We start from the raw sequence: 13,050 nt of genomic DNA on the forward strand, positions 1-13,050 counted from the left end.
TTAATGTTTTGACTGTAAATGTCCATCACACGTAAATTATCACTTTTGGAACTAAAATAAGTGTGTTTGGAGTCATTTTCCTTCCCGAAATTGGTCAAAATAGAAGCTTCTGAGTGAGAGGACAAGTTTATAAAAATGGCAATTTTTGTCACTGTGAGGCTTTAAAAAGTGGTTATTCAACATGAGGCACAATCCAATTGAAATTTTGAATCAGTTTTTTCTACAGTCCAAAAAATCAATTTTCTGATGAAGAAACGATGACCCCAGACCTGTCGAACTTTCTCCAGATGATCAGAAATGGTCATTTTTTATTGTTTAATCTCTTGACTGTAATTGACCAGTGCATGAGAATTATCACTTTTGGAACTAAAATAAGTGGGTTTGGAGTCATTTTCTTGCCTGAAATTGGTCAAAATAGAAGCTTCTGAGTAGGAAGAAAAGTCTGTAAAAATGGCACTTTTGGTCACTGTGAGGCTTCCAAAAGTGGTTATTCAACATAGGGCACAATCCAATTGACATTTTGAATACGTTTTTTCTACGGTGCAAAAATCTATTTTTTTATGAAAAACTATGACCCCAGACCTGTCGAACTTTCTCCAGATGGTCAGAAATGGTAATTTTTTAATATTTAATCTTTTGACTGTAAATCACGATTGCATGTGAATGATCACTTTAAGAACTAAAATAAGTGTGTTTAGAGTCATTTTCCTGCCCGAAATTGGTCAAAATAGAAGCTTCTGAGTAGGAGGAAAAGTCTGTAAAAATGGCAATTTTGGTCACTGTGAGGCTTTAAAAAGTGGTTATTCAACATGAGGCACAATCCAATTGAAATTTTGAATCATTTTTGCTACAGTCCAAAAAATCAATTTTCTGACGAAAATCGATGACCCCAGACCTGTAGAACTTTCTCCAGATGGTCAGAAATGGTCATTTTTTAATGTTTAAACTCATGACTGTAATTGACCAGTGCACGTGAATTATCACTTTTGGAACTAAAATAAGTGTGTTTGGAGTCATTTTCTTGCCTAAAATTGGTCGAAATAGAAGCTTCTGCGTAGGAAGAAAAGTCTGTAAAAATGGCACTTTTGGTCACTGTGAGGCTTCGAAAAGTGGTTATTCAACATAGGGCACAATCCAATTGACATTTTGAATATTTTTTCTACTGTGAAAAAACTATTTTTTTATGAAAAACTATGACCCCAGACCTGTCGAACTTTCTCCAGATGGTCAGAAATGGTAATTTTTTAATATTTAATCTTTTGACTGTAAATCACGATTGCATGTGAATGATCACTTTAAGAACTAAAATAAGTGTGTTTAGAGTCATTTTCCTGCCCGAAATTGGTCAAAATAGAAGCTTCTGAGTAGGAGGAAAAGTCTGTAAAAATGGCAATTTTGGTCACTGTGAGGCTTTAAAAAGTGGTTATTCAACATGAGGCACAATCCAATTGAAATTTTGAATCATTTTTGCTACAGTCCAAAAAATCAATTTTCTGACGAAAATCGATGACCCCAGACCTGTCGAACTTTCTCCAGATGGTCAGAAATGGTCATTTTTTAATGTTTAAACTCATGACTGTAATTGACCAGTGCATGTGAATTATCACTTTTGGAACTAAAATAAGTGTGTTTGGAGTCATTTTCCTGCCCGAAATTGGTCAAAATAGAAGCTTCTGAGTAGGAAGAAAAGTCTGTAAAAATGGCACTTTTGGTCACTGTGAGGCTTTAAAAAGAGGTTATTCAACATGAGGCACAATCCAATTGACATTTTGCATTATTTTTTCTGCAGTTGAAAACATCAGTTTTCTAATGAAAAACGATGAAATCGTCAATTTTTAATGTTTAATCTCTTGACTGTAATTGACCAGTGCATGTGAATTATCACTTTTGGAACTAAAATAAGTGTATTTGGAGTCATTTTCTTGCCTGAAATTGGTCAAAATAGAAGCTTCTGAGTAGGAAGAAAAGTCTGTAAAAATGGCACTTTTGGTCACTGTGAGACTTCCAAAAGTGGTTATTCAACATAGGGCACAATCCAATCGACATTTTGAATAATTTTTTCTACGGTGCAAAAATCTATTTTTTTATGAAAAACTATGACCCCAGACCTATCGAACTTTCTCCAGATGGTCAGAAATGGTCATTTTTTAATAATTAATCTTTTGACTGTAAATCACGATTGCATGTGAATGATCACTTTAAGAACTAAAATAAGTGTGTTTAGAGTCATTTTCCTGCCCGAAATTGGTCAAAATAGAAGCTTCTGAGAAGGAGGAAAAGTCTGTAAAAATGGCAATTTTGGTCACTGTCAGGCTTTAAAAAGTGGTTATTCAACACGAGGCACAATCCAAAAGACATTTTGAATAAGTTTTTTTTACAGTCCACAAAATCAATTTTCTTATGAAAAACGATGACCCCAGACCTGTCGAATTTTCTCCGAATGGTCAGAAATGGTCATTTTTTAATGTTTAATGTTTTGACTGTAAATGTCCATTGCACGTGAATTATAACTTTTGGAACTATAATAAGTCTGCTTGAAGTCATTTTCCTTCCCGAAATTGGTCAGAATAGAAGCTTCTGAGCAGGAGGAAAAGTCTGTAAAAATGGTAATTTTTTTCACTTTGAGGCTTTAAAAAGTGGTTATTTAACATGAGGCACAATCCAAAAGACATTTTGAATAATTTTTTCTACAGTCCAAAAAATCAATTTTCTGATGAAAAACGATGACCCCAGACCTGTCGAATTTTCGCCGGATGGTCAGAAATGGTCATTTTTTAATGTTTAATGTTTTGACTGTAAATCTCCATTACACGTGAATTATCACTTTTGGAACTAAAATAAGTGTTTGGAGTAATTTTCCTTCACGAAATTGTTCAAAATAGAAGCTTCTGAGTGAGAGGACAAGTTTATAAAAATGGCAATTTTTCTCACTGTGAGGCTTTAAAAAGTGGTTATTCAACATGAGGCACAATCCAATTGACACTTTGAATAATTTTTTCTACACTCCAAAAAAATCAATTTTCTGATGAAAAATGATGACCCCAGACCTGTCGAATTTTCTTTGGATGGTCAGAAATGGTAATTTTTTAATGTTTAATGTTTTGACTGTAAATGTCAATTGCACGTGAATTATAACTTTTGGAACTAAAAAAAGTGTGTTTGGAGTCATTTTCCTGCCCGAAATTGGTCAAAATAGAAGCTTCTTAGTAGGAGGAAAAGTCTGTAAAAATGGCACTTTTGGTCACTGTGAGGCTTCCAAAAGTGGTTATTCAACATAGGGCACAATCCAATTGACATTTTGAATAATTTTTTCTACGGTGCAAAAATCTATTTTTTTATGAAAAACTATGACCCCAGACCTGTCGAACTTTCTCCAGATGGTCAGAAATGGTCATTTTTTAATATTTAATCTTTTGACTGTAAATCACGATTGCATGTGAATGATCACTTTAAGAACTAAAATAAGTGTATTTAGAGTCATTTTCCTGCCCGAAATTGGTCAAAATAGAAGCTTCTGAGTAGGAGGAAAAGTCTGTAAAAATGGCAATTTTGGTCACTGTCAGGCTTTAAAAAGTGGTTATTCAACATGAGGCACAATCCAATTGAAATTTTAAATCATTTTTGCTACAGTCCAAAAAATCAATTTTCTGACGAAAATCGATGACCCCAGACCTGTCGAACTTTCTCCAGATGGTCAGAAATGGTCATTTTTTAATGTTTAATGTTTTGACTGTAAATGTCCATTACACGTGAATTATCACTTTTGGAACTAAAATAAGTATTTGGAGTAATTTTCCTTCACGAAATTGTTCAAAATAGAAGCTTCTGAGTGAGAGGACAAGTTTATAAAAATGGCAATTTTTGTCACTGTGAGGCTTTAAAAAGTGGTTATTCAACATGAGGCACAATTCAGTTGACATTTTGAATAATTTTTTCTACACTCCAAAAAAATCAATTTTCTGATGAAAAATGATGACCCCAGACCTGTCGAATTTTCTCTAGATGGTCAGAAATGGTCATTTTTTAATGTTTAATGTTTTGACTGTAAATGTCCATTGCACGTGAATTATAACTTTTGGAACTAAAATAAGTGTGTTTGGAGTCATTTTCCTTCCCGAAATTGGTCAAAATAGAAGCTTCTGAGCAGGAAGAAAAGTCTGTAAAAATTGTAATTTTTTCACTTTGAGGCTTTAAAAAGTGGTTATTCAACATGAGGCATAATCCAAAAGACATTTTGAATAATTTTTTCTACAGTCCAAAAAATCAATTGTCTGATGAAAAACGATGATCCCAGACCTGTCGAATTTTCTCCAGATGGTCAGAAATGGTCATTTTTTAATGTTTAATGTTTTGACTGTAAATGTCCATTACACGTGAATTATCACTTTTTGGAACTAAAATAAGTGTGTTTGGAGTCATTTTCCTTCCCGAAATTGGTCAAAATAGAAGCTTCCGAGTGAGATGACAAGTTTATAAAAATGGCAATTTTTGTCACTGTGAGGCTTTAAAAAGTGGTTATTCAACATGAGGCACAATCCAATTGAAATTTTGAATCAGTTTTTTCTACAGTCCAAATAATCAATTTTCTGATGAAGAAACGATGACCCCAGACCTGTCAAACTTTCTCCAGATGGTCAGAAATGATCATTTTTTAATGATTAATCTCTTGACTGTAATTGGCCAGTGCATGTCTATTATCACTTTTGGAACTAAAATAGTGTGTTTGGAGTCATTTTCCTGCCTGTAAAAATGGCAATTTTGGTCACTGTGAGGCTTCCAAAAGTGGTTATTCAACATAGGGCACAATCCAATTGACATTTTGAATAATTTTTTCTACGGTGCAAAAATCTATTTTTTTTTATGAAAAACTATGACCACTGACCTGTCGAACTTTATCCAGATGGTCAGAAATTGTCATTTTTTTATATTTATTCTTTTACTGTAAATAACGTTTGCATGTGAATGATCACTTTTGGAACTAAAATAAGTGTGTTTAGAGTCATTTTCCTGCTCGAAATTGGTCAAAATAGAAGCTTCTGAGTAGGAGGAAAAGTTTGTAAAAATGGCAGTTTTGGTCACTGTGAGGATTTAAAAAGTGGTTATTCAACATGAGGCACAATCCAAATGACATTCTGAATACTTTTTTCTACAGTCTAAAAAATCAATTTTCTGATGAAAAACGATGACACCGGACCTGCCGAATTTTCTCCGGATGGTCAGAAATGGTCATTTTTTTAATGTTTAATGTTTTGACTGTAAATGTCCATTGCACGTGATTTATTACTTTTGGAACTAAAATAAGTGTGTTTGGAGTCATTTTCCTGCCTGAAATTGGTCAAAATAGAAGCTTCTGAGTAGGAGGAAAAGTTTGTAAAAATGGCAATTTTGGTCACTGTGAGGCTTTAAAAAGTCGTTATTTAATATGAGGCACAATCCAATTGATATTTTGAATACTTTTTTCTACAGTGTAAAAAATCCATTTTCTGATGAAAAACGATGACACCGGACCTGTCGAATTTTCTCCGGATGGTCAGAAATGGTCATTTTTTTAATCTTTCATCTTTTGACTGTAACTGACTATTGCATGTGAATTATCACTTTTGGAACTATAATAAGGGTGTTTAGAGTCATCTTCCTGCCCGAAATTGGTCGAAATTGACGCTTCTGAGTAGGAGGACAAGTTTATAAAAATGGCAATTTTTGTCACTGTGAGGCTTCAAAAAGTGGTTATTCAACATGAGGCACAATCCAATTTAAATTTTGAATCATTTTTGCTACAGTCCAAAAAATCAATTTTCTGACGAAAATCGATGACCCCAGACCTGTCGAACTTTCTCCAGATGGTCAGAAATGGTCATTTTTTAATGTTTAATCTCATGACTGTAATTGACCAATGCATGTGAATTATCACTTTTGGAACTAAAATAAGTGTGTTTGGAGTCATTTTCCTGCCCGAAATTGGTCAAAATAGAAGCTTCTGAGTAGGAAGAAAAGTCTGTAAAAATGGCACTTTTGGTCACTGTGAGGCTTCCAAAAGTGGTTATTCAACATAGGGCGCAATCCAATTGACATTTTGAATAATTTTTTCTAAGGTGCAAAAATCTACTTTTTTTATGAAAAACTATGACCACTGACTTGTCGAACTTTCTCCAGATGGTCAGAAATGGTCATTTTTTTATATTTATTCTTTTGACTGTGAATCACGATTGCATGTGAATATCACTTTTGGAACTAAAATAAGTGTGTTTAGAGTCATTTTGCTGCCCGAAATTGGTCGAAATTGACGCTTCTGAGTAGGAGGACAAGTTTATAAAAATGGCAATTTTTGTCACTGTGAGGCTTCAAAAAGTGGTTATTCAACATGAGGCACAATCCAATTGACATTTTGAATTATTTTTTCTGCAGTCGAAAACATCAATTTTCTGATGAAAAACGATGAAATTGTCATTTTTTAATGTTTAATCTTTTGACTGTAAATGTCGATTGCACATGAATTATCACTTTTGGAACTAAAATAAGAGAGTTTGGAGTCATTTTCCTGCCCAAAATTGGTCAAAATAAAAGCTTCTTAGTAGGAGGAAAAATCTGTAAAAATTGAAATTTTTGTCACTGTCAGGCTTTAAAAAGTGGTTATTCAACACAAGGCACAATCCAAAAGACATTTTTAATAATTTTTTCTACAGTCCACAAAATCAATTTTCTTATGAAAAACGATGACCCCAGACCTGTCGAATTTTCTCCGAATGGTCAGAAATGGTCATTTTTTAATGTTTAATGTTTTGACTGTAAATGTCCATTGCACGTGAATTATAACTTTTGGAACTAAAATAAGTGTGTTTTGAGTCATTTTCCTTCCCGAAATTGGTCAAAATAGAAGCTTCTGAGTAGGAAGAAAAGTCTGTAAAAATGGCAATTTTGGTCACTGTGAGGCTTTAAAAAGTGGTTATTCAACATGAGGCACAATCCAATTGAAATTTTGAATCATTTTTGCTACAGTCCAAAAAATCAATTTTCTGACGAAAATCGATGACCCCAGACCTGTCGAACTTTCTCCAGATGGTCAGAAATGGTCATTTTTTAATGTTTAAACTCATGACTGTAATTGACCAGTGCATGTGAATTATCACTTTTGGAACTAAAATAAGTGTGTTTGGAGTCATTTTGCTGCCCGAAATTGGTCAAAATAGAAGCTTCTGAGTAGGAAGAAAAGTCTGTAAAAATGGCACTTTTGGTCACTGTGAGGCTTTAAAAAGAGGTTATTCAACATGAGGCACAATCCAATTGACATTTTGAATTATTTTTTCTGCAGTTGAAAACATCAGTTTTCTGATGAAAAACGATGAAATTGTCATTTTTTAATGTTTAATCTTTTGACTGTAAATGTCCATTGCACGTGAATTATCACTTTTGGAACTAAAATAAGAGAGTTTGGAGTCATTTTCCTGCCCGAAATTGGTCAAAATAAAAGCTTCTTAGTAGGAGCAAAAATCTGTAAAAATTGAAATTTTTGTCACTGTCAGGCTTTAAAAAGTGGTTATTCAACACGAGGCACAATCCAAAAGACATTTTGAATAATTTTTTCTACAGTCCACAAAATCAATTTTCTTATGAAAAACGATGACCCCAGACCTGTCGAATTTTCTCCGAATGGTCAGAAATGGTCATTTTTTAATGTTTAATGTCTTGACTGTAAATGTCCATTGCACGTGAATTATAACTTTTGGAACTAAAATAAGTGTGTTTGAAGTCATTTTCCTTCCCGAAATTGGTCAAATTGAAGCTTCTGAGCAAGAGGAAAAGTCTGTAAAAATGGTAATTTTTGTCACTTTGAGGCTTTAAAAAGTGGTTATTCAACATGAGGCACAATCCAAAAGACATTTTGAATAATTTTTTCTACAGTCCAAAAAATCAATTGTCTGATGGAAAATGATGACCCCAGACCTGTCGAATTTTCTCTAGATGGTCAGAAATTGTCATTTTTTAATGTTTAATGTTTTGACTGTAAATATCCATTGCACGTGAATTATAACTTTTGTAACTAAAATAAGTGTGTTTGGAGTCATTTTCCTTCCCGAAATTGGTCAAAATAGAAGCTTCTGAGTGAGAGGACAAGTTTATAAAAATGGCAATTTTTGTCACTGTGAGGCTTTAAAAAGTGGTTATTCAACATGAGGCACAATCCAATTGAAATTTTGAATCAGTTTTTTCTACAGTCCAAAAAATCAATTTTCTGATGAAGAAACGATGACCCCAGACCTGTCAAACGTTCTCCAGATGGTCAGAAATGATCATTTTTTAATGATTAATCTCTTGACTGTAATTGACCAGTGCATGTCTATTATCACTTTTGGAACTAAAATAGTGTGTTTGGAGTCATTTTCCTGCCTGAAATTGGTCAAAATAGAAGCTTCTGAGTAGGAAGAAAAGTCTGTAAAAATGGCAATTTTGGTCACTGTGAGGCTTCCAAAAGTGGTTATTCAACATAGGGCACAATCCAATTGACATTTTGAATAATTTTTTCTACGGTGCAAAAATCTATTTTTTTACGAAAAACTATGACCACTGACCTGTCGAACTTTATCCAGATGGTCAGAAATGGTCATTTTTTTATATTTATTCTTTTACTGTAAATAACGTTTGCATGTGAATGATAACTTTTGGAACTAAAATGAGTGTGTTTAGAGTCATTTTCCTGCTCGAAATTGGTCAAAATAGAAGCTTCTGAGTAGGAGGAAAAGTTTGTAAAAATGGCAGTTTTGGTCACTGTGAGGATTTAAAAAGTGGTTATTCAACATGAGGCACAATCCAAATGACATTCTGAATACTTTTTTCTACAGTCTAAAAAATCAATTTTCTGATGAAAAACGATGACACCGGACCTGCCGAATTTTCTCCGGATGGTCAGAAATGGTCATTTTTTTAATGTTTAAAGTTTTGACTGTAAATGTCCATTGCACGTGATTTATTACTTTTGGAACTAAAATAAGTGTGTTTGGAGTCATTTTCCTGCCTGAAATTGGTCAAAATAGAAGCTTCTGAGTAGGAAGAAAAGTCTGTAAAAATGGCACTTTTGGTCACTGTGAGGCTTCCAAAAGTGGTTATTCAACATGAGGCACAATCCAATTGAAATTTTGAATCATTTTTGCTACAGTCCAAAAAATCAATTTTCTGACGAAAATCGATGACCCCAGACCTGTCGAACTTTCTCCAGATGGTCAGAAATGGTCATTTTTTAATGTTTAATCTCATGACTGTAATTGACCAATGCATGTGAATTAGCACTTTTGGAACTAAAATAGGTGTGTTTGGAGTCATTTTCCTGCCCGAAATTGGTCAAAATAGAAGCTTCTGAGTAGGAAGAAAAGTCTGTAAAAATGGCACTTTTGGTCACTGTGAGGCTTCCAAAAGTGGTTATTCAACATAGGGCGCAATCCAATTGACATTTTGAATAAATTTTTCTAAGGTGCAAAAATCTACTTTTTTTATGAAAAACTATGACCACTGACCTGTCGAACTTTATCCAGATGGTCAGAAATGGTCATTTTTTTATATTTAATCTTTTGACTGTGAATCACGATTGCATGTGAATATCACTTTTGGAAATAAAATAAGTGTGTTTAGAGTCATTTTCCTGCCCGAAATGGGTCAAAATAGAAGTTTCTGAGTAGGAGAAAAAGTCTGTAAAAATGGCAATTTTGGTCACTGTGAGGCTTTAAAAAGTGGTTATTCAACATGAGGCACAATCCAATTGACATTTAGAATTATTTTTTCTGCAGTCGAAAACATCAATTTTCTGATGAAAAACGATGAAATTGTCATTTTTTAATGTTTAATCTTTTGACTGTAAATGTCCATTGCACGTGAATTATCACTTTTGGAACTAAAATAAGAGAGTTTGGAGTCATTTTCCTGCCTGAAATTGGTCAAAATAAAAGCTTCTTAGTAGGAGGAAAAATCTATAAAAATTGTAATTTTTCTCACTGTCAGGCTTTAAAAAGTGGTTATTCAACACGATGCACAATCCAAAAGACATTTTGAATATTTTTTTCTACAGTCTACAAAATCAATTTTCTTATGAAAAACGATGACCCCAGACCTGTCGAATTTTCTGCGAATGGTCAGAAATGGTCATTTTTTAATGTTTAATGTTTTGACTGTAAATGTCCATTGCATGTGAATTATAACTTTTGGAACTAAAATAAGTGTGTTTGAATTCATTTTCCTTCCCGAAATTGGTCAAAATAGAAGCTTCTGAGCAGGAGGAAAAGTCTGTAAAAATGGTAATTTTTGTCACTTTGAGGCTTTAAAAAGTGGTTATTCAACATGAGGCACAATCCAAAAGACATTTTGAATAATTTTTTCTACAGTCCAAAAAATCAATTGTCTGATGAAAAACGATGTTCCCAGATCTGTCGAGTTTTCTCCAGATAGTCAGAAATGGTCATTTTTTAATGTTTAATGTTTTGACTGTAAATGTCCATTACACGTAAATTATCACTTTTGGAACTAAAATAAGTGTGTTTGGAGTCATTTTCCTTCCCGAAATTGGTCAAAATAGAAGCTTCTGAGTGAGAGGACAAGTTTATAAAAATGGCAATTTTTTTCACTGTGAGGCTTCAAAAAGTGGTTATTCAACATGAGGCACAATCCAATTGAAATTTTGAATCAGTTTTTTCTACAGTCCAAAAAATCAATTTTCTGATGAAGAAATGATGACCCCAGACCTGTCGAACTTTCTCCAGATGATCAGAAATGGTCATTTTTTAATGTTTAATCTCTTGACTGTAATTGACCAGTGCATGTGAATTATCACTTTTGGAACTAAAATAAGTGTGTTTGGAGTAATTTTCTTGCCTGAAATTGGTCAAAATAGAAGCTTCTGAGTAGGAAGAAGAGTCTGTAAAAATGGCAATTTTGGTCACTGTGAGGCTTTAAAAAGGGGTTATTCAACATGAGGCACAATCCAATTGACATTTTGAATAATTTTTTCTACTGTGCAAAAATCTATTTTTTTATGAAAAACATGACCCCAGACCTGTCGAACTTTCTCCAGATGGTCAGAAATGGTCATTTTTTAATGTTTAAACTCATGACTGTAATTGACCAGTGCATGTGAATTATCACTTTTGGAACTAAAATAAGTGTGTTTGGAGTCATTTTCCTGCCCGAAATTGGTCAAAATAGAAGCTTCTGAGTAGGAAGAAAAGTCTGTAAAAATGGCACTTTTGGTCACTGTGAGGCTTTAAAAAGAGGTTATTCAACATGAGGCACAATCCAATTGACATTTTGAAATATTTTTTCTGCAGTTGAAAACATCAGTTTTCTGATGAAAAACGATGAAATTGTCATTTTTTAATGTTTAATCTTTTGACTGTAAATGTCCATTGCACGTGAATTATCACTTTTGGAACTAAAATAAGAGAGTTTGGAGTCATTTTCCTGCCCGAAACTGGTCAAAATAAAAGCTTCTTAGTAGGAGGAAAAATCTGTAAAAATTGAAATTTTTGTCACTGTCAGGCTTTAAAAAGTGGTTATTCAACACGAGGCACAATCCAAAAGACATTTTGAATAATTTTTTCTACAGTCCAAAAAATCTATTTTCTGATGAAAAACGATGACCCCAGACCTGTCGAATTTTCTCCGGATGGTCAGAAATGGTCATTTTTAAATGTTTAATGATTTCACTGTAAATGTCCACTACACGTGAATTATCACTTTTGGAACTAAAATAAGTATTTGGAGTAATTTTCCTTCACGAAATTGTTCAAAATAGAAGCTTCTGAGTGAGAGGACAAGTTTATAAAAATGGCAATTTTTGTCACTGTGAGGCTTTAAAAAGTGGTTATTCAACATGAGGCACAATTCAATTGACATTTTGAATAATTTTTTCTACACTCCAAAAAAATCAATTTTCTGATGAAAAACGATGATCCCAGACCTGTCGAATTTTCTCCAGATGGTCAGAAATGGTCATTTTTTAATGTTTAATGTTTTGACTGTAAATGTCCATTGCACGTGAATTATAACTTTTGGAACTAAAATAAGTGTGTTTGAATTCATTTTCCTTCCCAAAATTGGTCAAAATAGAAGCTTCTGAGCAGGAGGAAAAGTCTGTAAAAATGGTAATTTTTGTCACTTTGAGGCTTTAAAAAGTGGTTATTCAACATGAGGCACAATCCAAAAGACATTTTGAATAATTTTTTCTGCCGTCCGAAAAATCCATTTTCTGATGAAAAACATGACCCCAGACCTGTCGAACTTTCTCCAGATGGTCAGAAATGGTCATTTTTTAATATTTAATCTTTTGACTGTAAATCACGATTGCATGTGAATGATCACTTTAAGAACTAAAATAAGTGTGTTTAGAGTCATTTTCCTGGCCGAAATTGGTCAAAATAGAAACTTCTGAGTAGGAGGAAAAGTCTGTAAAAATGGCAATTTTGGTCACTGTGAGGCTTTAAAAAGTGGTTATTCAACATGAGGCACAATCCAATTGAAATTTTGAATCATTTTTGCTACAGTCCAAAAAATCAATTTTCTGACGAAAATCGATGACCCCAGACCTGTCGAACTTTCTCCAGATGGTCAGAAATGGTCATTTTTTAATGTTTAAACTCATGACTGTAATTGACCAGTGCATGTGAATTATCACTTTTGGAACTAAAATAAGTGTGTTTGGAGTCATTTTCCTGCCCGAAATTGGTCAAAATAGAAGCTTCTGAGTAGGAAGAAAAGTCTGTAAAAATGGCACTTTTGGTCACTGTGAGGCTTTAAAAAGAGTTTATTCAACATGAGGCACAATCCAATTGACATTTTGAATTATTTTTTCTCCAGTTGAAAACATTAGTTTTCTGATGAAAAACGATGAAATTGTCATTTTTTAATGTTTAATCTTTTGACTGTAAATGTCCATTGCACGTGAATTATCACTTTTGGAACTAAAATAAGAGAGTTTGGAGTCATTTTCCTGCCCGAAATTGGTCAAAATAAAAGCTTCTTAGTAGGAGGAAAAATCTGTAAAAATTGAAATTTTTGTCACTGTCAGGCTTT

The sequence above is a fragment of the Triturus cristatus genome, chromosome 3_2, assembly GCF_964204655.1.
Source record: "Triturus cristatus chromosome 3_2, aTriCri1.1, whole genome shotgun sequence".
NCBI classification, from domain to species: Eukaryota; Metazoa; Chordata; class Amphibia; order Caudata; family Salamandridae; genus Triturus; species Triturus cristatus.